General features: G+C 37.3%; 1 pseudogene across 1 annotated transcript in view; it reads right to left on the reverse strand.

The window, feature by feature from the left end:
- Nucleotides 1–20,454, reverse strand: part of LOC311620764 (nuclear prelamin A recognition factor-like) — an 869,153-nt pseudogene that overhangs the window by 62,337 nt on the left and 786,362 nt on the right. The gene's annotated exons all lie outside the window — the stretch shown is intronic.

Raw genomic sequence — 20,454 nt, forward strand, 5'->3', positions numbered from 1 at the left:
AATCTGAATCAAATAGCAAGGAAAACCTAGGAATTTTTACATATTCTTTAGCTATTCAGAGAACTCCTAAAATAACAGCATTTTCACACTTGTAAATTTGTCAGTATTACATTTTTAAACAATAATTTTTATCCTGTGTACTAATTTGACTGTTAGCTGACATTCATTGGGGTGATATGTAGTTTCAGCTGACATTCATTGGGGTGGTATGTGGTTTCTTCATAAATAATACAATAATGCACAAGCAGCAGAAAATAGAGATAAAAATGTATTGTTATAAATAGCCAAGAGAGAAAAGTATTTTATCTGCAATACCATGATGATGCTATTACAACAGGAAAAACTATTTAGACATTAATTGTGGTACTCCAATATTCATAGTGATTTCAAATCATTTCTTAAAACTAATTTTTTTTTTACTTTCCAAGTGCATGTGCTCTGGTGTCTCAACATATAAAATGTAAACTGGTAAGATTGATTTAAATGTTGAGATTGGTAAATTAAAATACCAACGAGCAACTTTAATAATCTTAGTAAATAACTAATGACTTCCATCTCTGACTAGCCTCATTGGTTAAATAATTGTACAAATGAAAAAGCAATGTATATAAGATAGCTAAACTATTTTATCTTCCATCAAAATCACAGATTGTCCTTTTATACGGTGTCTGTACACAAAATGAAAAAAGTAAATTTGTATTTATCAAGCTATCTTTACTATTTTTGGTAAAAAAAAAAAAAAAAAAAAAAAAAAAAAAAAAAAAAAAAGATTTACTTAATAACCTACAATGACACATTGCTTATTTATTTTCATTCTGGCTAGGAGGCTACATGTTATCATTAACATAAAACTATTTTCACCTCCGACTTATATATAACATACCCACAGGAGTATGTAAAGTGGGTTGCAACAACATGTAACTCATTCTTGAAGGGCTGAATCATTCATTAATTTTCTAAGCTCTAGAGCTCAAAGCATATGTCTCTTTTCAAATTTTGGAAAGTAGGTTTGAAAGTCCTGTGGGGTTTCCTTTACTATTCTAGGTCAAGCATCAGATTCTTTTACAAAGAATGAATGTCACTTCTGAATATTGCTTTTGAAAAAGGACTTTACATCTTTTAGAAATGTCAGGCTTTATTTTAATAGATATTTCCAAACCTGTCCTCTTACTTGCTCAATAATGTGAACATCATAACAATTAATTTGTGAACTAACAAAAGGAACTAACGATATTTCTTTTCTTTAGTAGTAAAAGTTTCCCTGATACAGACAACAAACGGATAGTTGCCAGTGGGAAGAGTGTAGAAGGATTAATAAAAAGGGTGAAGTACAAATTTCCAGTTATAAAATAATGTCTTGGGGATATAATGTACAACATAGGGAAAATATTCAATATTTCAATAACTTTTCCTGGTGACAGATGGTTACTAGATTTCTTGTGGTGATCATATTGTGAGGTATGTAAATGTCAGATCATTTTTGCTGTACAACTGAAACTAATATAATATTGTATGACAACTTTATTTCAATAATAACTGTTAAAAGTTTCCCTGTGAGATGTAAAAGAAACTGAATATTTTAATTGAAAATAGTTTATCTAAGTTTTTCCTTAGTTCACTCATAATCTATTATTTAGCCAGACAAAAGACTGTAGAGGAAAAATAATTGTCTTTAATAAGCCCTTGACTGCCAGTAATAAGAACTATTCCAAGTTGGCCACTGAGTCATTTATTTTATAAATATAAATCCTTTGAAAATTTGAAAGAACATTAATAAAGATCAAAGATAGACCTGCAGTGGGGTGGTAATCAGGTGGTGGAGGGAAACGGTGGGGAGGGGAAAGAGGGGGGACATCTGTAATACTTTTAACAATGAAAACTTAAAAAAAACTGGAAAAGAAGATTAAATTACATTTATGTTCTATTATTTAAATGATAATTTGGAGAATAAACATAACATTTATTTTTATAACAATATAATTTAGTATATAATAGAGATTATCCTGATATATAAAAAGCCAGGGGCCGTCACAATTAAAACAGCCAGACAGATGACCAAACACAGGCTGCATGGGGCCACAAGGCTGGCAGTGAGGTTAGTGAGGGACAACCAAAGTACTGAACAGCCGGCTGCGTGGAGTGACCAGGCCAACAGGGGGTGCAGTTGGGGGCAACCAAGCTGGCGGAGGGGAGGGGGGGTGCAGTTGGGGCAATCAGGCTGGCAGACAGGCAGGTGAGCATTTAGGAGCCAGCAATTGTGAGACAGTCAGACATCCCCTGAGGCTTTCTGGATTAGAATGGGTTCAGGCTGGGCTGAGGGGATCTCCCCCTTCCTATGCATGAATTTCATGCACTGAGCCTCTAGTTTGTATATAATCCTAATGGCTTTATGGCCTCTATATTGTATGAGACCTAGAAAAGATAGTCTGAAATTCCTAATCCTGTGGCCTAGTATATTCTAAAGCACTCCAAGTTTTCTATGAATTTCCCAAGACTTGAATTTTTATCACTTCCTTTTAGCATAAATCAATACCTATAATTTAAAAGATTATTTCCCAAAGATTCAGTTGAGATATTGATTTGGAGTCTCAACATTTTTCCTCTATTTTTTTAAATCTATTTTATTGATTTTCCACAGAGAGGAAGGGAGAGAGATAGAGAGCCAGAAACGTCTATGAGAGAGAAATATCAAACAGCCTCCTCCTGCACACCCCCTACAGATATGCCCTCAACCAATGTATTATACATGCCCTTAACAGAAATCAAACCTGGGACCTTTCAGTCCACAGTCCGATGTTCTATCCACTGAGCCAAACTGGTTTTGGCCATTTTTCCTCTTTTATCCTTTTTAGTAAAAGCAGATTGCCAGGTAGTATTTGAATAATAACCCAATGCATAATTGGCTACCCTCCTTTCTCTTCAGCACATTGATTAGATAAGTGGATGGTGCCACATTTGCATTTGAATCAATCCAGACACCTAGCCCAGGCACTAACCTACAAATATCAGCCTTATTCCTCCTTACACCAAGGTGCTATTATGATAGTGGTGACTATAACATTCTATAAAAATTATGTTTTTAAAATACTCCACTCTATAACTGCAGATATTAACATATTATAGCTCAAGGTGAGACTTATGAAATGTATTGCATACATGAATGTGGCATGAGATATTTATTGCTTGACTTAATAAAAATTGCACAAAACTTCATACAGAGGCAGAAAGAAGTCGTGAAATGGTAAAAGATTTTTGATTTTACAAGTGGAAATGTTTACAAGATAGTGGTTTAGTAAATTCTGTAATTGAACTTGTAAAATTATTGGAAACTTTGGTTTTTATAAATACCTGGTGTTATGCTTCTAGAATTTGTTATTTTGATTTTTCCACAGTTTATTAATTATGTTGGTACACGTTAGCCCTATTTCCAGCAAAAAATTTGGCAAGTACTTCTGAATTTTATGACTTTTGTTGAGGGTAAATATTTAACTATTATTCAAATTTAAAAATTACTGTAGAAAACATTGTTTAGCAATAGCTTCATTCATACTATATATATATATATATATATATATATATATATATATATATATATATATACTTACCATATGACCCAGTAATTACACTCCTAAATATTATATTTAACTCAAGAGAAATGAAAATTTGCATTCATATAAAAACTTATATGAAAATATTTATTTTTAATCACTAGGAATAGCAAACAAATAAATAAAAACAATTGTTCTTGTTTTGTTTTGTTTTTGGCATCTCACACTGGCAGACTTTATAATTTTAAAAAAATATATTTTATTGATTTTTTACAGAAAGGAAGGGAGAGGGATAGAGAGTTAGAAATATAGATGAGAAACATTAATCAGCTGCCTCCTACACACCTCCTATTGGGGATGTGCCCGCAACTAAGGTATATGCTCTTGACCGAAATCAAACCTGGGACCTTTCAGTCCGCAAGTCGACGCTCTATCCACTGAGCTAAACCGGCCAGGGCCAGAGTTTATTTATTTTTATTTTATTATTATGGAGTAATACTCAATAACAACAAATAAACGTTTCACAACTATCCTTCAGTCTCAAGTGCATTCTGCTAAATGTAAGATTCCAGACTCAGAACTCTACAAAGTGAATTATTCCATTTATATGACATTTTAAAGAACTCAAATTATTGTGGCAGAAAGCAGATAAGTAGTTGCCAGTGTCTGGGGAGAAGAAATAGCTACAAAAGCACACAAAGAAAGTTTAGTGATAATAGAACTGATCTTCCTTTTATTGTGGTTATAAGACTACATGAGTATGTCAAAACTCATAAAACTATCCAGCAAAAAATCAGTTTTACTTTAAGTAAATTGTACTTCAATGAAAAAAAGGAAGTTACAAAAAGAAAACAGTAGGATAAGCTAGAAAAGAATTCTTTTTTTTTAACTGAGAATAGGGAATTGAAGAATCCTACAAATTTATGAAAAAGAAAAATTACATTTTGAACATTTCTTTTAATTTAAATTCTCTAATATTCCTTCAAATTCATCAAACATTAACCATATTTATAAATACTATGCTGATGGTACACAAATCACATTTTATCAAAAAATGTGTAAGTCATATAAGTATAACAAGATCAATTGTGGGGTTTTTAGTGTTTATTTTTTTATGGATCCAAGTTATTTTTTAGCTTAGGGTACTAGTTCTATGGCTATAGTACATTAACGTGTAAATAGTAGTAATTTATGCAACTACGTTTTTATTTATCCATTAATAAAAAAGTAAAATACTTTGGTCATTTTGTACCCTGTCCATATTATAAAATCTGGAATTGAAATTTATTTTTCCAGTACTGATGTCAGGTCACTGCATAGAGGCAAACTATTGTATACATGAGATATATTTATGCATGTGTATATGTGAGATATATGTATATACTAGAGACCCAATGCATACAATTCATGCAGGGGCCCCACTCCTCGCAGCCCAGGTTGTCCTGAGGCCTTGAGCAGCCTTCATTCTGGAAAGTCGTTTCAGAAGGTCATTTCACCATCTGGTCTAATTAGGATATTAGCTGTTTATTATATAGGCTATTTGTATGTGTTTGTAAAGATGATAGAGATATAGATATAGATGATATAGATATAGATATAGATATATAGATATAGATACAGATACAGATACAGATACAGATACAGATACAGATACAGATATAGATATAGATATAGATATAGATATAGTTATAGATATAGTTGTGTGTGTGTTTATATTAGTACATAATTAAGTATATCCATACAGACATACGTAACAATGGATATTGTAGAAAAAATAAGGCAAGCCCCCAAATTCAGGGGTCCTGGTAGAACACAAAGTATACTCAGGAGCCAGGTAGCAAGGCAAGTATCTTTACTACAATGGAGGGGGCACAGCACATGGTCTAGGAACACACACACACACTGAGTGGGAGGTCTGCTCAGCTTTTTAACCTTGATGCATATGACCTACCCCTCACTCTTTATTGAAGTTCAGATGGCCAGTCTTTCATGATTGGCTAATTCAAAGGGAGGGATTGGCCTTGGCTGTTTCAAGATGGCCGCCCCTCATGGGAGCTGCAAGTCATGTGGCCAACATATCAGCTACCAAGTCACACAGTCCAAAATGGCAGCTGTCTACACTGTTCTTTGACAGAAAAGATGACTTGTTTATTCTCACAATCCTCCCCTTTTCTTTATTTAAACTTTTTCTTCAAACTTGGCTAGTGTTATTTGACTTTCATGCTCTAGTGTCTAGAAGGAGACTATTTTGCTATTTAGTCCAGGCAGTTTCAGCTAACCTTTGGATAAGACATGGGGTGATGTAACATCCCAATACTGTAACTCCTAATCAGAAAGTTGAATATGGACATGTTGGAGAGTGGGAATTTTTGAGCATGCTTCCATAGAGTTGCCAGGCCTTGAGATATGGTCTCATGGCCCCTTCCCAGCAGGTAGGCCTTCTTTCACAGAACACTGTCCGCTTTCTGAAGAACAGGATGACTCTGTAAATAACATGGTCATCAATGGCATGATCCTGACTTTCTTGGGAAATACTGTTTTATCTTACATTGTTTACTCTGCAAAAACAGGGTGTGGTAAATGTGCTTAAAGTGGTCTTGCTCAGATAATAAAGGCTCCCTAAATTTTAACTTGGTCTGGGCTCCAGTGGTCATTCACTCACCTTTGCTCCACAACAGACGCTATCACTCCCTTCCACTTTCCAAACCATCACTCCAGGGAATCAGAGAAAGAACCCTAGGTCCAGGTTCCAGCTCACTCATCAGCTAAAGCTGCCAATGCCTTAGGGCCTCAGTGATGGTCCATGTGGTGTGTTGTCAGGGATGAATGTACAACACTGACTCCCAACATTACACACACTCCTTTTTCTGCCAGAATCATATTGAAGGCCAACCTATTCCCCCATGTCATCCTGCTGCTGGCATCTAGCTGTTCACTATCCTTTAACTGCATCTCCAGTATACTTAAAGAGCCTTTGCTGGTTCTAGAAAATATAATTAATCCACCGCATTCTTGTTCACAGTGGGCCACCAGCAAAGGACAGGCTCAAACGCAACAGCAACCTGATTTCTAGCCTTAAACTCTTTGGCACTCCTCCCAATGGGATCTGTGTGTATATGGGGATCAAACAAACCCTCTACACTCTCTCTCCTCTTCCTAGTCTGTCTATTTATTGAAAAAAGTTTATGATATACCAACGTGAAAAGGATAGACAATTATATCAGAGCACAAGGTCCACTCCATTTCCCGGGCAAGGCCACAAGTCAGGGTCTCCCATGACACCACCAGATATCAGCCTGTGGATTGACAGTGCAGTATGATTGGGCTTCTGAGGATACTTGGCCATTTACACATCTAGATACATTTCTCATAAACTCTGAGCACTGTCTGCCCCACTTGAGAGGCAAGAGGTATAGTTGATGTCTGAGGCCCGAGGCCAGATTATTTTGAGGGTTGTTGCTCTTTACCTTTGTTGGATGGGAACAACAGGGCAAGAGTCTTATAAGAAGTGTTTTCCCACTCAGTTTCCTTCTGGTACAAGTCAAGCACATATTCCATCCATTCCTGTGTGAGGTCCATCTGAATGGAAATGAGACCACTTGGGCCTCTAGCCTTCCTGCCACACAAGCTTAGCAGTGACTTTTATTTTTTAAATATATATTTATTGATTTCAGAGAGGAAGGAAGAGGGAAAGAGAGATAGAAACATCAATGATAAAAGAGAATTATTGATCGGCTGCCTCCTACACACCCCCTATTGGGGATCTAGCCCACAACCTGGGCATATGCCCTTGACTGGAATGGAACCTGGGACATCCACAGGATGACACTCTATCCACTGAGCCAAACCAGCTAAAGCACATACAGAATATTCAATGCATTTCACCCAGGCATTCATTCCCTTACATCCTACTTCTATTTGCATGATGATAGCAGTGGCCTAGAGCTATGGTTGGCAAACTGCAGCTCACCAGCCGCATGCAGCTCATTGGCCCCTTGAGTGTGGCTCTTCCACAAAATACCATGGCCTGGGCCAGTCTATTTTGAAGTTTAAGAAACTGGTTCTCAAAAAAAATTTCAATTGTCATACTGTTGATATTAGGCTCTGTTGATTAATGAGTTTACCGACCATGCAGTGTTTCCAAAAGTGTGGTACGCGTACCCCAGGGGTACGGGAAGAGTTTGGTGGGGGTACTCGTTGCACCGGAGTTTGGTGGGGATATGCAATGCACCATGCGTAGCTGTGCCTAATTCTATGTTCTCATGAGTAGGAGGGGTACTCAGCGTTACAAAAATTATAGAAGGGGTGCACATATGTCAAAAGTTTGGGAAACAATGGAGGATCTTATTCTATGACATTAAACTCCTAAATCTTTTGACCTAAAGGCTAAAATATCCAAATCATTTGAGTTATCTATAATCAATAACTGCGTAAGTATGATCTGGATTGTACACATTTCCCCAGCCCATATTGTAAGCCCCTGCAGTTTGCCGGATTCCTAAAGCAAATAGAGTCCAGAACATGATGGTCATTAAGACAGCTCACAGTTTTTAGGATCAATTTCGAGGGGATATGTCCTGGTATGGCTGTTCAAGTTGAGGGGTGTCCACCCTTAACCCATGTGTGATGGATCCAACCTCACTCTGCAGTCCGAACAGCAATCTCTGTAGTAAGCAAGACAGGTAAGATCTTTACCACGAGGGTTCCAACTTGCTTTCCTTCCAATTCTTGATTATAACAAATGTAGTCTCCCAGTACTTGGCATTCATAAGAAATTGACCCCTAGTTTCCATTGTAGGAAGAGGTATTCCAGGGCCTATTGGAATCACCTACAGCCAACTCTAGGTAGAAAACACACACACACACACACACACACACACACACAAAAACACTTTTCTTAAAATTCAAACCCTACGAAGGTTGTCAAACTCATCCTACTAAAAGATTATATAGCATTCAAAGTTAAACATAAGTTAGTAAAACTTCAGTTCCTACAATTAAGATCTTTTTTAAGCAATTAAGTATCTGATTAAAATATCATAATATATAATTATTCCAATAATTTATAGAATGTTTGCTTCCTAGGCAAATACAGGAAAAACCTTTTCCCTTTTAACAGAAAATGTTTTTCCCTGGAAAAGGTCTATACTAATTCTGTATTAGCCTACTTTAAATCCATCTACCTATAGTTTCTCTTTAAGATTTCACAATCTTTTTATAATTTTTATAAATGTTTTCTTCATTTAGTTTTAGAACAATTTAATTTCCTAATTATTTCAATAATGCACCTCCACACCTCATGCTTTCTATTACAAAAACTATATAACTTCTTTCCGATTAGCTAGAATTTTTAACTCTTAAAACCTTAAATTTTAGGTGGCAAATTAGCTACTTAGCATTTCTCAGATTAGTACTACACTCACATTTGTATTTAATTAATAGATTCAAATATATCCTTTACATTCTCTATATGAGGCAAACTCAGATTAATTAATATTTCAGGATTCTGTTATTTCAAAATACCTGTGTTTATTATGTAACCCAGCAATGCTCCAAAGCCTTTAATTTATCAGACTTTGGAAAACTTGGCTGGAGGAAAGGGTAGGGGGAGGAGGGAGCAGGCCCTGCAGCCTGGACATGCTAAGGTGTGGGTGATAATGAGTTCAGCTTCTGATAGAACTGGACTGTTAAGTAAGGAAACTGTTCTTTGGGAAGGGCGTGAGAATGTGGCTTTGGGATCTAAAGGCTCAGTGAGGGGTCCATTCCTTTTTCTCTGTGACCCATATGTTTCCTTTCACAGATAGCCATATCCAACCTTCAAATCACTCCCCCTTCTTTTCCTAAGAATAGTATTCCCAAGATAGACATTGACTCATGTCTACATACACAATTGTGGATCCCCAAATGAGTCTAGTTGGTCAGCTAAGCCACATGGGTCTTCTGGCATAGGTTTTAATTCTTATTAATTTCTTTTACACTGTGCCAACTCTTTTCACAACCTAGAAAAGCTGGTTCCTGGTGGCACAGAGGTCTCAGGGACTTATCAGGACAGCCCTCTTCCCAAGGGGAAGGCTGGGATTGTAAATCACCGCCTTGCGTGTTCTCTGAGATTGTCCCCAGTCACATAGGGAGGGGTAGGCAGGACAAGGGACCCCCTCTTCTCTGCCTACCCTTGTTCCCTTTTAGGCTTCTTTTACTTTTACAGAGAAAAGGACAACTGGTCCCTTCCTCCATCGGAGAGCATAGTCAATCTCCTCTTGAATGACTGGATTTTTATTATTAACATATTTATAATCATTACTGAAAAAGCTTTATCATAAATCCTTCATTTTAGTTACATCTATTATTATATCTTAACAACTTTGAGAATTTAAAGCAAATTATTACCTTAAGCATTTTCCTCACCAATTTTGTAAGAGGGATAATTCAATGTAAGTGTGCTGTTTTATTTTTCTTTATAAAAACAGGAGTGTCCCCACTTCACTGCTAGAAGGTATTTCTACAGATCTGTTTCTCTCAGTGTTATGAGGAAAAACAGAACCTTGGGGACTAGTTATGGTTATGGGAAATATTAATTATGCTGTTAACCATGATTGCCCTTTCTGTTCAAAGAAAGGACATACCAACCTGGCTGGGAGTCCCATGCCCCTGGGACATGTGAGTCAACCTTGGAATGTGGTCCATCCTCATTCAAGAACTTCCTCTTATCAAGGAAGCATTAATCTTGTTGCCCAAACCAGCCTGTGTAGTTCATTTCCCCATGTCTGTAATCCCTACTTCCCCATGTAATCTTTGTCCCTATATCCATCAACCAGGGAAGAGCAAGCTAAAGCCCCTTAAACATAGAAAGCCAACATTACATTAGACACACAGACATAAATCTCACTAGCTAAGAGTTTCTGGTGGCTAACACCCTGAGAGTGAGAACAGGAAGTCACCAAGATTAAAAATTCTTGGCAGCTGCTGGGACTTTCCTGCAGTCTCTGTCACACGTTTAGCCTCACCACAAATAATTGGGCTTCCCTAAAGCAGGATTTGCCCTATCTTTAAACAAATTAAGGAAACAACGAAGAGACATAAAACATCAACAGAAAAACTTCTATACAGGCATACACAAACACTAAAAGTTCGCACCACACAATCCCTTTCTTTAAGAACCCCTAAAGCAGAGAAATGACTTCTGTCCCTGTTTGGGGAACTGCCCCTTCCCAGATTCTCAGCATTCTTCCAATAGACTGTTTAGGGGAATTGTATTCCCTAGGCCTAGAATTTCTGTTTCCCATCCTTGGCAGGTCCTTTATGACTATGTACTCAACCCCCCATGTTGGTGGTTTCTCATACTTCCCGAGATCTGCTTCATCCCTCTCTGTCTGCTTCCCGTTCAGGAGAACAAAACCACAGATCAGAACTTCATACTCATCCCGGTCACATATACTCTACCTCCAAGGATACCCAATCACCAGAGTAGTACTCAGTCCAATTCTCCACCTTGGCCCATCCATGATGTTACCTGATTGCCATGGTCTTGCTTAGGCCCACCTGCATTGCTGGCTGACTCTCAATACCAAGTTCGTAGTTGGCCCAGGGGTAATGGCTATCCTTCCTCATTGAGGCCACCACAATTTGGCAGTGGGGCACACCACTTAGGAAAAGGGTCCAATTTCCCTGTGACAGACAACAACAGAATCCCGGATGTGCCCCCAAATTGTAAGAATTAGGGCAAGCCCCAAATTCAGGGGTCTTGGTAGAATACAAAGTATATTCAAGAGGCAGGCAGCAAGACAATATCTTTCCTCCAGTAGGAGGGTGCACAGAACATGGTCTGGGAGCACATGCACACTGAGCAGGCTATCTGCTTTGCTTTATAATCCTTACACACATGACCTATCCCTCACTCTTGATTGGAGCTCAGGCTCACAGTCATTTGCTATTGGCTAATTTGAAGGGAGGGGTTGGCCTTTGCCGTTTCAAGATGGTGGCCCCAGGAGAGCTGAAAGCCATGCTGCCAACCTGGTGGCTGCCAAGTTAGGCAGTCAAAAATGGTGGCTATCTAAACTGTTCTTTGACAGAATTATATTGTGATATAATTCTCACAATAATACTCTTCTGTCTCATTTAACATAATTTTTCAAATAATAGAATGCATTTATAATATAACAGTTTCTAAATCAGAAATCTACTTGTCAAAACTATTAAAATGAAACATTTCTTATATATTACTAGAGGCCCAGTGCACGAAATTCGGACACTGGAGGGTCCCTCAGCTTGGTCTGAGACCCCTTGAAGTCCAGGACCCATTGTTCCTTACCACCCACCCACTCGCTGCTTTTTATCACTTGGCTTGCTGCTCTTAGTGCTGCCACGAAAGGGGAGGAGCACCTGCCACCGCTGTTGCACTCACTTGCCATGAGCCCAGCTTGTGGCTGAGTGGTGCTCCCCCTGTGGGAGTGCATTGACCACCAGGGGGCAGTTCCTGTGTTGAGCTTCTTCCTTGTGGTGGTCAGTGCACATTATAGTGACCAGTTATTCTAGTCGTTATGCTATAACAGTTGCTTAGGTTTTTATTATATAGATTCAAGGCCTGATGCACAAAATTTATGCAAGGGGCAAGGCCAAGCTGCCTTGGCCATCACAGCCCCAGCTTCATCCAGGAGGTCATCTGGAAGGACATTTGTAAAGATGTCCAGAAGGTTGTTTGGTTGTCTGGTCTAATTAGCATATTATACTTTTATTATTATAAACTAGGGACCCAGTGCATAAAATTTGTGCACTGTGGGTGGGGGGGTTCCTCAGCCCAACCTGTCCCCTCTCACATACTGGAAGCCCTCAGGGGATGTCCTACTGATGGCTTAGGCCTGCTTCCCTACAAGCCGCAGTCTAGCCTCCCTTTGTGGGAGGCAACTGGGCTCATCAAGGGAAGGAACCAGCCCCATCACCCTGCTGCTCTAGCCACTGTTAGTCATTACAGCCACCAAGGTCTTTTCATCAACACGGACTCGAGTCCCTTCACCAAGAAAAAATGACAACTTTTTAAAGGCATTTTCAAAATGTATTTTTCATAAAATATTTCTTTCTTTCTTTCTTTCTTTCTTTCTTTCTTTCTTTCTTTCTTTCTTTCTTTCTTTCTTTTCCTCACATGAGGATATGTTTCCATTGACTTTTAGAGAATGTGGAAGAGAATGGAAAAGGAAAAGACAGAGAGCAACATCAAAGTGAGAAGAACACTTTGAATGGTTGCTTCCTGCATAAGCCCTGATCTGGCCCCCAGCTAGGGGGGATCCTGCAACCTAGGTGCATGCCCTTGATCAGAATCAACCCAGACTCTGATGTCTGCAGGCTAAGGAATTACCCACTGAGTCAAACAGGCTAGGGCAGGAAATGACATTCCTTAGCCCTCCAGCAGTAGACCTTCATTTTTTTCTCCAAAAGTGTGGTGGAAAAACCCTAGATCCCTTTTTAGATTCTTATTATCCAAGTTACTAAAGAATATTACCAGTGACATATAGGAAGCTTAACCTAAATGTGCAGTCAGAAAAGGTGTTTCCTTTATAGTTCACACCATTTGAGTCAACAGAGCCAAATATCAACAGTACAACAATTGAAATTTCTTTTGAGAGCCACAGTTTTTAAACTTCTTCTAATGCCACTTCTTCAAAATAGACTTGGCCAGGTGGCGGTATTTTGTGGAAGAGCCACACTCAGGGGCCAAAGAGCCACATGTGGCTTGGGAGCTGCAGTTTGTCAACCATGGAGTTAAGGTATCCTGGAATCCAAGGAGTCTCGAGGTCATGTGTCTTTTTGAACATGCAGAGGAATTTTGGGAAAGAAACCAATCAAACTTTTGTAGCTTTGTTTGGATATATACATCCAAGTCACCACTTTGTTTCGTCCCTGGGATAGAAAGGGGTACCAAAATTAAACTTATATTTAGACAGGGTTTTCAGTGGAGAAAAGAAATTGACATGACAATTTGAGGGTTAGCTTATAAACTAATTTAATGTACTGTTTTTATTGCTTGTACGAATTAATGTATATTAGGAGTTAATGTGTTATATGCTAATACTTCTTGGCCCCATAAGTGACAAAGGAAATTGTTCTGATTGGAAAAATCCACATAAAAAGAAGTGCTAGCATATTTGGGCCTTACCACTCTAACGACACCTTCAAGATATAAGTCTCCATGACTACTGACTTTGCTGGAAACTCTGGAAAATGAAGGCAGGCTTCTCCTAGAGATACCTTACAAGGTTTAAATTCACTACCTTTCTGGCATAGGCACCTGATTTTTAAAAGCCATTATTAGCTTACTAATGGGCTCTGTTGAATTTGAATGCCTAATCCCTGGAGGCTAACTCTAGGTTCTGATATTTGCATTGAGAATGAATTAACTCAGATTCAATGAAAAATAAAATGGGGGAGGGAGGATTGCCAATAAGTCTTGCTGTTAAAAATAAATGCCATGTGTGAAGGACAGGTCAGCCTGTTCCCAGTGGAATCTACACTATACATAAGAAAGTAAACAAACTGCAAGCTAGTGTTTGGGATAATCTTTGTTCCTGACTTTGCCATCTAAAGCAAAGCTGGTTGCTCATTGAGATCTTCATGTCACTGATAGATATTCCCTTGGGTGCCAGATCTTAGTCTAGTGATGATTCCACCAAGCTGAAACCAGATGGCATCCATTGAATTGATGTGACTATTCAAACTCAGTGCCAGCTGAGCAGAACTACAAATGGGTGTAAATGTTCTGCTTGTTGGGGGCAGAACTCAAAGAATTATCATTGCTCCGGCCAATATTCCTTGATGAACCTTGTTTAATGTTACTAATTCTTGGATTGTTAAACCAATGGCCTAATCTCCCACTTGGAAAACTTCAGATTAGCATTTTAAAGACACTCTTGCTTGGGGCTACACACTGGGGAGGGAAATCGCAGCTGTTGATCTAATCAGTGTGGTCACTCATGTAGATGCCTAGTACAGGCTCTTTCTCTGATGAGGCCATCTGGAATCTAGCTGCTGACTGAGCCTGTACACAGCAGATTACAAGCATTCTTCCTGGTTTCATTATCATATCAGTTTTGGCCAGGTATCCACCATGATAGAATGAATAAGAAATAAAGGACTTTATGTTTCTGATGCAGAGGCTACAGCTGCATGAAAGTCGTATGACTCATGCCAAATTTGACTTTTTTTGTCTTATAGTGAAGGCCAGAACATACGGGGTATGGAACCTCTCTTCTCCTGACCTTGACTCTTTCAACCAGTCTCAGGGACATCAATGATGTTATACTGCTGTTGATACATGTTCAAGTAATCATGCTGTTATTACAGTCCAATCAGCTGATTCTGCTCACATACATGTGGCACTTGAAGCTAACCTGTGTTATGTTTTCAGCTTTCTAGACAGTCTTCAGTCTTTTAATAGAGTACCTTTTATAACAAAGATCACCCAGAACTGGGCTGAAAATCAAGGCACTTGATCGGCCTTCCATGCTTCTGATCTTCTTCATGCTTCTGATATTGCTGACTTTTAAAAATGTCCTCCTAAAAAATTGATTTCCTCCTGGTCCACACATATCAGTAAGGTAGTTTGGTTAGAATGCAGCTGTCTCAAGAAAGGGATCACTTTTTCTTGGCCAATTCCCAGATAGTAATCATGATTTGATGGGTGTGTATTTACATAGACCTATTTTTAAAATGTGAGACTTAACTGTTTCTGGCATGATGCTTCTTTAATTTTCTATCTGTAACTCAGTGCCATCTAACGATACATCTTCTGGTTGACAGTTTGGTCAGAAACAATCATAGATTCATACCTAATTTTTGTTTGCAGATCCTATGGTCCTCTTGTTGGAATGATACGATCCTAGGGGAGAAGGATAATGAGTACTGGGTAGAGTATACTGCTTGGTGAGTCACCCAAAGTGACTCACAAATTCACATAGACCAAGATAGATATTTTTCTGTAAATTTTATAAAAATGCCCGGCTGCTTCAAACATTTAATGCTTCTGGGTGGAAAAAAATCTCTCTTCAAGTAAGGTCTGATTGGGATAGTGGTGGATGTTTTGCTATCAGAATAGAAAATGCTGATTTTTAGTGCTGAAGAGAGAACAATACACTAAATACCTAGGATAAATGGGGGCAGTGGAGATATTAATGATATTTGTATTTCTCAGAAAAATACTTGGAGGTTTTGCATGTAGGAAAATGCACTGGTGTGCTGGGAACACTGTCTATCTGTCCCACAGACTGATGTGAGTCCCCCTTGGAAAGCCTCAGCATTTATAAAAATTGTCTTTCTTTCCAATGGCACCATTTCAGCTCAGATAGGACTTACTGTGTGAAAACCAGGTATTAACTAAATTGACTCCTTCTCCAATAAGGACTTGCCTCTTAGAAGTGATTACAAGAGAACTACATTTTGTGTGTGTGTGTGTGTGTGTTTAAAAATCCATCAGTAGATCCCATAACCCACAGAAGACCATGGTGTTTGAGCTAACCTTCCTTACAGAAACTTTCTAGAGGAATAAATGACTGATTTATGCACAAGCTGTGGGCATTAGTCTTTATGAAGGGAGCCATCCAATTACACTGTGTTTCAAAATTTGTTTCTGACTTTAGCTTATATTAGACATGAAGAAATTTGAATGACCTTGGTTGAAAACCAGAAACAGAGATGTGTCCCCCTTAGCACCATGACAACTATGGCCAAAGCAAAAAAAAAAAACAAAAACAAAAACAAAAACTAACAAAAAAAATTTAAATTGTCATATTGAAAGAAAAGGCTAAGCCCAAATATGATGTTAAATTTATTACTAATTTTAGGTGGTTTAAATGATAAGGATCATTATTCATTACATAATAGATATGAAAACAAGTGTTGAGCCTATGAGTGCTGGTGTGAAGGTAACTGAACATTTTTTTGGAAGCTTTAGGTAAATTGATTCTGAAGAAAAATTACTTACCAGAGCAATACTTAAAATGGGTGAAAACTCTCAATTCTGAAACTTTCATCCATAAGGAGGCCGAAGGCAATGCCAAGTTTTAAGGTTTATAAAGACCAATAACATTCTTGCTTGAGGGAAATGCTTTATTCGGGCTACAGATTGAAAACCTTTGTGATCTGGCACAGTAAGCACCGAGGGCCTTTACACATACCCATAGCACACAAACCCAGGACCTCTTTCAAGATGCCCGTTTATGCCAGCAAAATGGAGAACTGTTCCTACCTTTCAGTATTTTCTCTACTGTTAATAGTGTTCCAAACATCCTCCTTTTGTTGATCTTTATCCCATATCAAATTGGAGCTTCTCCCTTCAAAACCACCTCTTTGTTCTTATCAATAGATTAGGAGTTAGAATAAATTTTAAGGCCTATTATTTGAGTAGAACCTTTACTCAGGCTATTGCTGAAACTGAGAAAAATATTGGGAAGGCTCTGATACATTTTGGATGGATTGCATCTATAACTGCATCCAGAACCCTTCTTGGGCTTGAGGTGATGTCACCAGGGAGTGTATGAATGGCATCAGGAAGAAGATACTCCAGAGGTCCATCCATGACTTCAAAGGATTGCTAAGAATAAGGAGGATGCAAAAATAAATAAGCTGTGTTTGACATGGCAAGCAACCTTAACTTGGATGTGGATGGAAACATTATTGAATATCTCCTCTAGGTGGTTCCTGGGGAATTAACTAGTGAGAAGTTGTTGGAACTGGAACAGATGAAGAAGCAAAAGAAAAGGAAATGGCAGCAGAAAAAAGAATTCCCAAGAAAGTTCACAGTTAAGGGTTTAGCAGATATTTTTTTCAAACTTCAACAAGCTCATTTAAAAGTTTGAAAAACATGGACCTCACCACCAAAAGGTTCTTCACAATAGAGAGGAATGTTCATGGTGTATTTCTGCTTACACACAAATCTATGATGAAAAAGAGAAACAAACCAAGCAAACCTTCATGCACATAATTCTTAAAAGTTGGACACCTCCTAAAGAGGTATTTCAGAAAAAGGCAGAGTTATCATAGGAGATATTAACTCCTTGCATCTTATTGCCCCTGGATACGTTTCAGTGGGACAAGATGTGGAGATGGATGGCAGAGATATTGGTAACCATGACCTTGTGTAGGTCTACACTAATGTGTGTTGTGTCTTACTTTATAACAAAAAAGTTTAAAAAGTAAAAATAAAAACTAGAAAAAATGCATAGACTTATTCTATGTAAAGAAATAAAATATTTTGTACAGCTGTACAATGTGTAAGACTAATTTTTTAATATTTTATACCATATTTTTATCATACTTGCTCCATGTTAAGATACGTTTAGATATATAAATATTGACCATTGTTTTACTATTGTCCATAATATTCAGTACAGTAACATGCTGTACAGGTTTATAGCCTAGGAGCATTAGGCTAAGTGTAAAGTTGCTGATGGACTATGTCATCTAGGTTTCTGTAAGTGCACTCTACCATAGAAGCTCCTTGAAACATTCCTCAGAACGTACCCCATTTCTCAGAACTTATCCTCATTGTTAAGACATTCGATATATAATTAATGTGTACTCTGAACTCATAAGACATTGAGGGAGAAAAAAAGCTAAACTGAAATACATTAGCATACACTACCCTGGATGAAGTATTAAATCACCGAAAGGGAAAAGCACTAACAAAAGTCAAAAGAACAGAACAAATTGATAATTCTTCAAAGATAGGCCAAAATGGCTTGTAAATAGGAAAAAAAAATAGTTTTAGTAGTCATTGATAAACATAGTGTTAAATTATGAATGAATTCAGAAGAAATGCCTCTAGAATTCACAGCCCCAGGATAAAGGACAGAGGCTTTTACTAAAGCAAAATGAGACCATGCCTTCTGTTTTTTTAATTTGTTAGTATCTCTCTTCATATTATACCCATTAAATAGGCCTCAATGCATTGCCTTTATTAAATTGCTGCTAAGAAATTCTAAGTCAAATTTACATAAAGTTTGTTTTAACCCAAGCCTATTTAGTGTGCAATTTGTTACTTAAACCTTACTGAATAGAATTCAATTTAATTAGTATACAGTTCACAAATAAAAAAGACAAAAAAACCTTTATTTGTTTCAGAAATATTGTATAACGTGCCTTTGAGACTGAAATTATAAATTTAAATATCAAGTCTAAAATATATTACAATATTCAATAAAAAATATATTCTATTGAGAAGAAACAAAAATGTTGATAATTATTTTTTAAGTAGAAAAAAAGATAGTGATTTTAAGTGGGAAGCAGGAATCAAAAGTAACTCAAAAAGAAATAAAAGCAGAATGTATTTTATAGATTAGAAAAACAAATATAAGAATAAGGCAAAATAGATAATCAGAAAATGAAGATATGGAGGGGAAAAGTGAAAAATAGATCTATAGAAATAAAAGCAAAATAAAAATAAATGTGAAAATCCAAGAGATGATGGTAAGAATGACACCAGCAAAGATAAAGGGGTTTAATAAAATGTTAAATGTTTTATACAAATGAGACAAATTTCAGTTTAAAATTTATCTTTGATTAAAACTACTGAAATTGCCCAGCTGCTGTGCCTCAGTGACTGAGTGTCAACCTCTGAACCAGTAGGTCGTGGTTCAATTCCCAGTCAGGGCACATGTCCAGACTGTGGGCTTTTCCCCAGGGCGGAGCATGCAGGAGGCAGCCAATCAATCATTCTCTGTTATCATTTCTGCTTCTATACCTCTCCAGGTCCCTTCCTCTCTGAAATAAATAATTTAAAAAACAAAACAAAAAAACTACTGAAATTTCTTTGAGAAAGACTGATAAGGATTATTATATCTAAGCATGCTGTTTTCTTGAACTTCTTTCCAACTTTTATTCTTGAAAATATTTTCAATGTGCTCTAAAATGTTTGGACAAAAATGTCAACTGAGTGACAAATGTAATATTTTTTATCCTCACCTGAGAATGTGTTTATTGATTTTAGAGAGAGGATGGAATAAAGAGAAAGATAGTGAAAAAGAAAAACATGGACACATTGCTTCCCATAAGTGATCCAACCGCAGATCAAACCTGCAACCTGGGTATGTGCCCTGACTGGGAATCAAACCTACAGTCTTTTAGTGTTTGGGATGATGCTACAACCAACTTGGCCAGGCCACAAATATATTCTTCATGACTATAATGGAAGAAAATCTTTCCAACATTTTTCGAAATGATCAATTAATTAATTAAAACCAAAATAATTTTTAAATCACATATACACACTTAAGCATCATAGTGACATTGAGGACATTGCAATAAAGAACATTTTGAGATGTTGAAGTGTTGACTACTCTCCTCGTCTTACACGTAAGATAAAGGTAAGAGCAGAAAGGAAAAACAGCTGTTCTTCCTGTGAGTCAGCATACTGTTAAAGTTAATTTAAAAAAAAAAACACATTATGATTGTGATCCTTGTAAGACTGCAAAATTTGAATTATCTGTACTGTACTGTAATTAGCAGAAGTCCTAGATAGATTTTTCTTCTTACTATTTTTCTTGCCATACTCAGATGAAATGTGCTGTGGTTGACATTGTTGATTTATATGATTGCTCAGGTTGTATGGAATCACAGTCATGCTTCTTCCCTAAATGATGCAAATACATAGAATCACTGTATTTCAAAGTAGTTCAGCATCCCCTTCCTTACTCCTTCCTTGCTGGGTGGTTTTGCAGGTTTTAGTTTGGAAAATAGTAGTGGTTTATGTATACAGTCTCTTATGGAATGTATTTTTAAGAATTATTTAAGGAGAAATAACAGTCATGATAAAAAATTTTGAATTCTAAAAAAAAAAAAAAAAAAAAAAAAGGTCAAGATAATTGTGACAAGTTAACATTTGGATTCCTTTAGAATAGAATTGATTAGCTTAAATTATTTTACA

This window comes from Pipistrellus hanaki, assembly GCF_964339955.1.
Source record: "Pipistrellus hanaki genome assembly, chromosome: 1".
In the NCBI taxonomy this organism is placed as follows: Eukaryota; Metazoa; Chordata; class Mammalia; order Chiroptera; family Vespertilionidae; genus Pipistrellus; species Pipistrellus hanaki.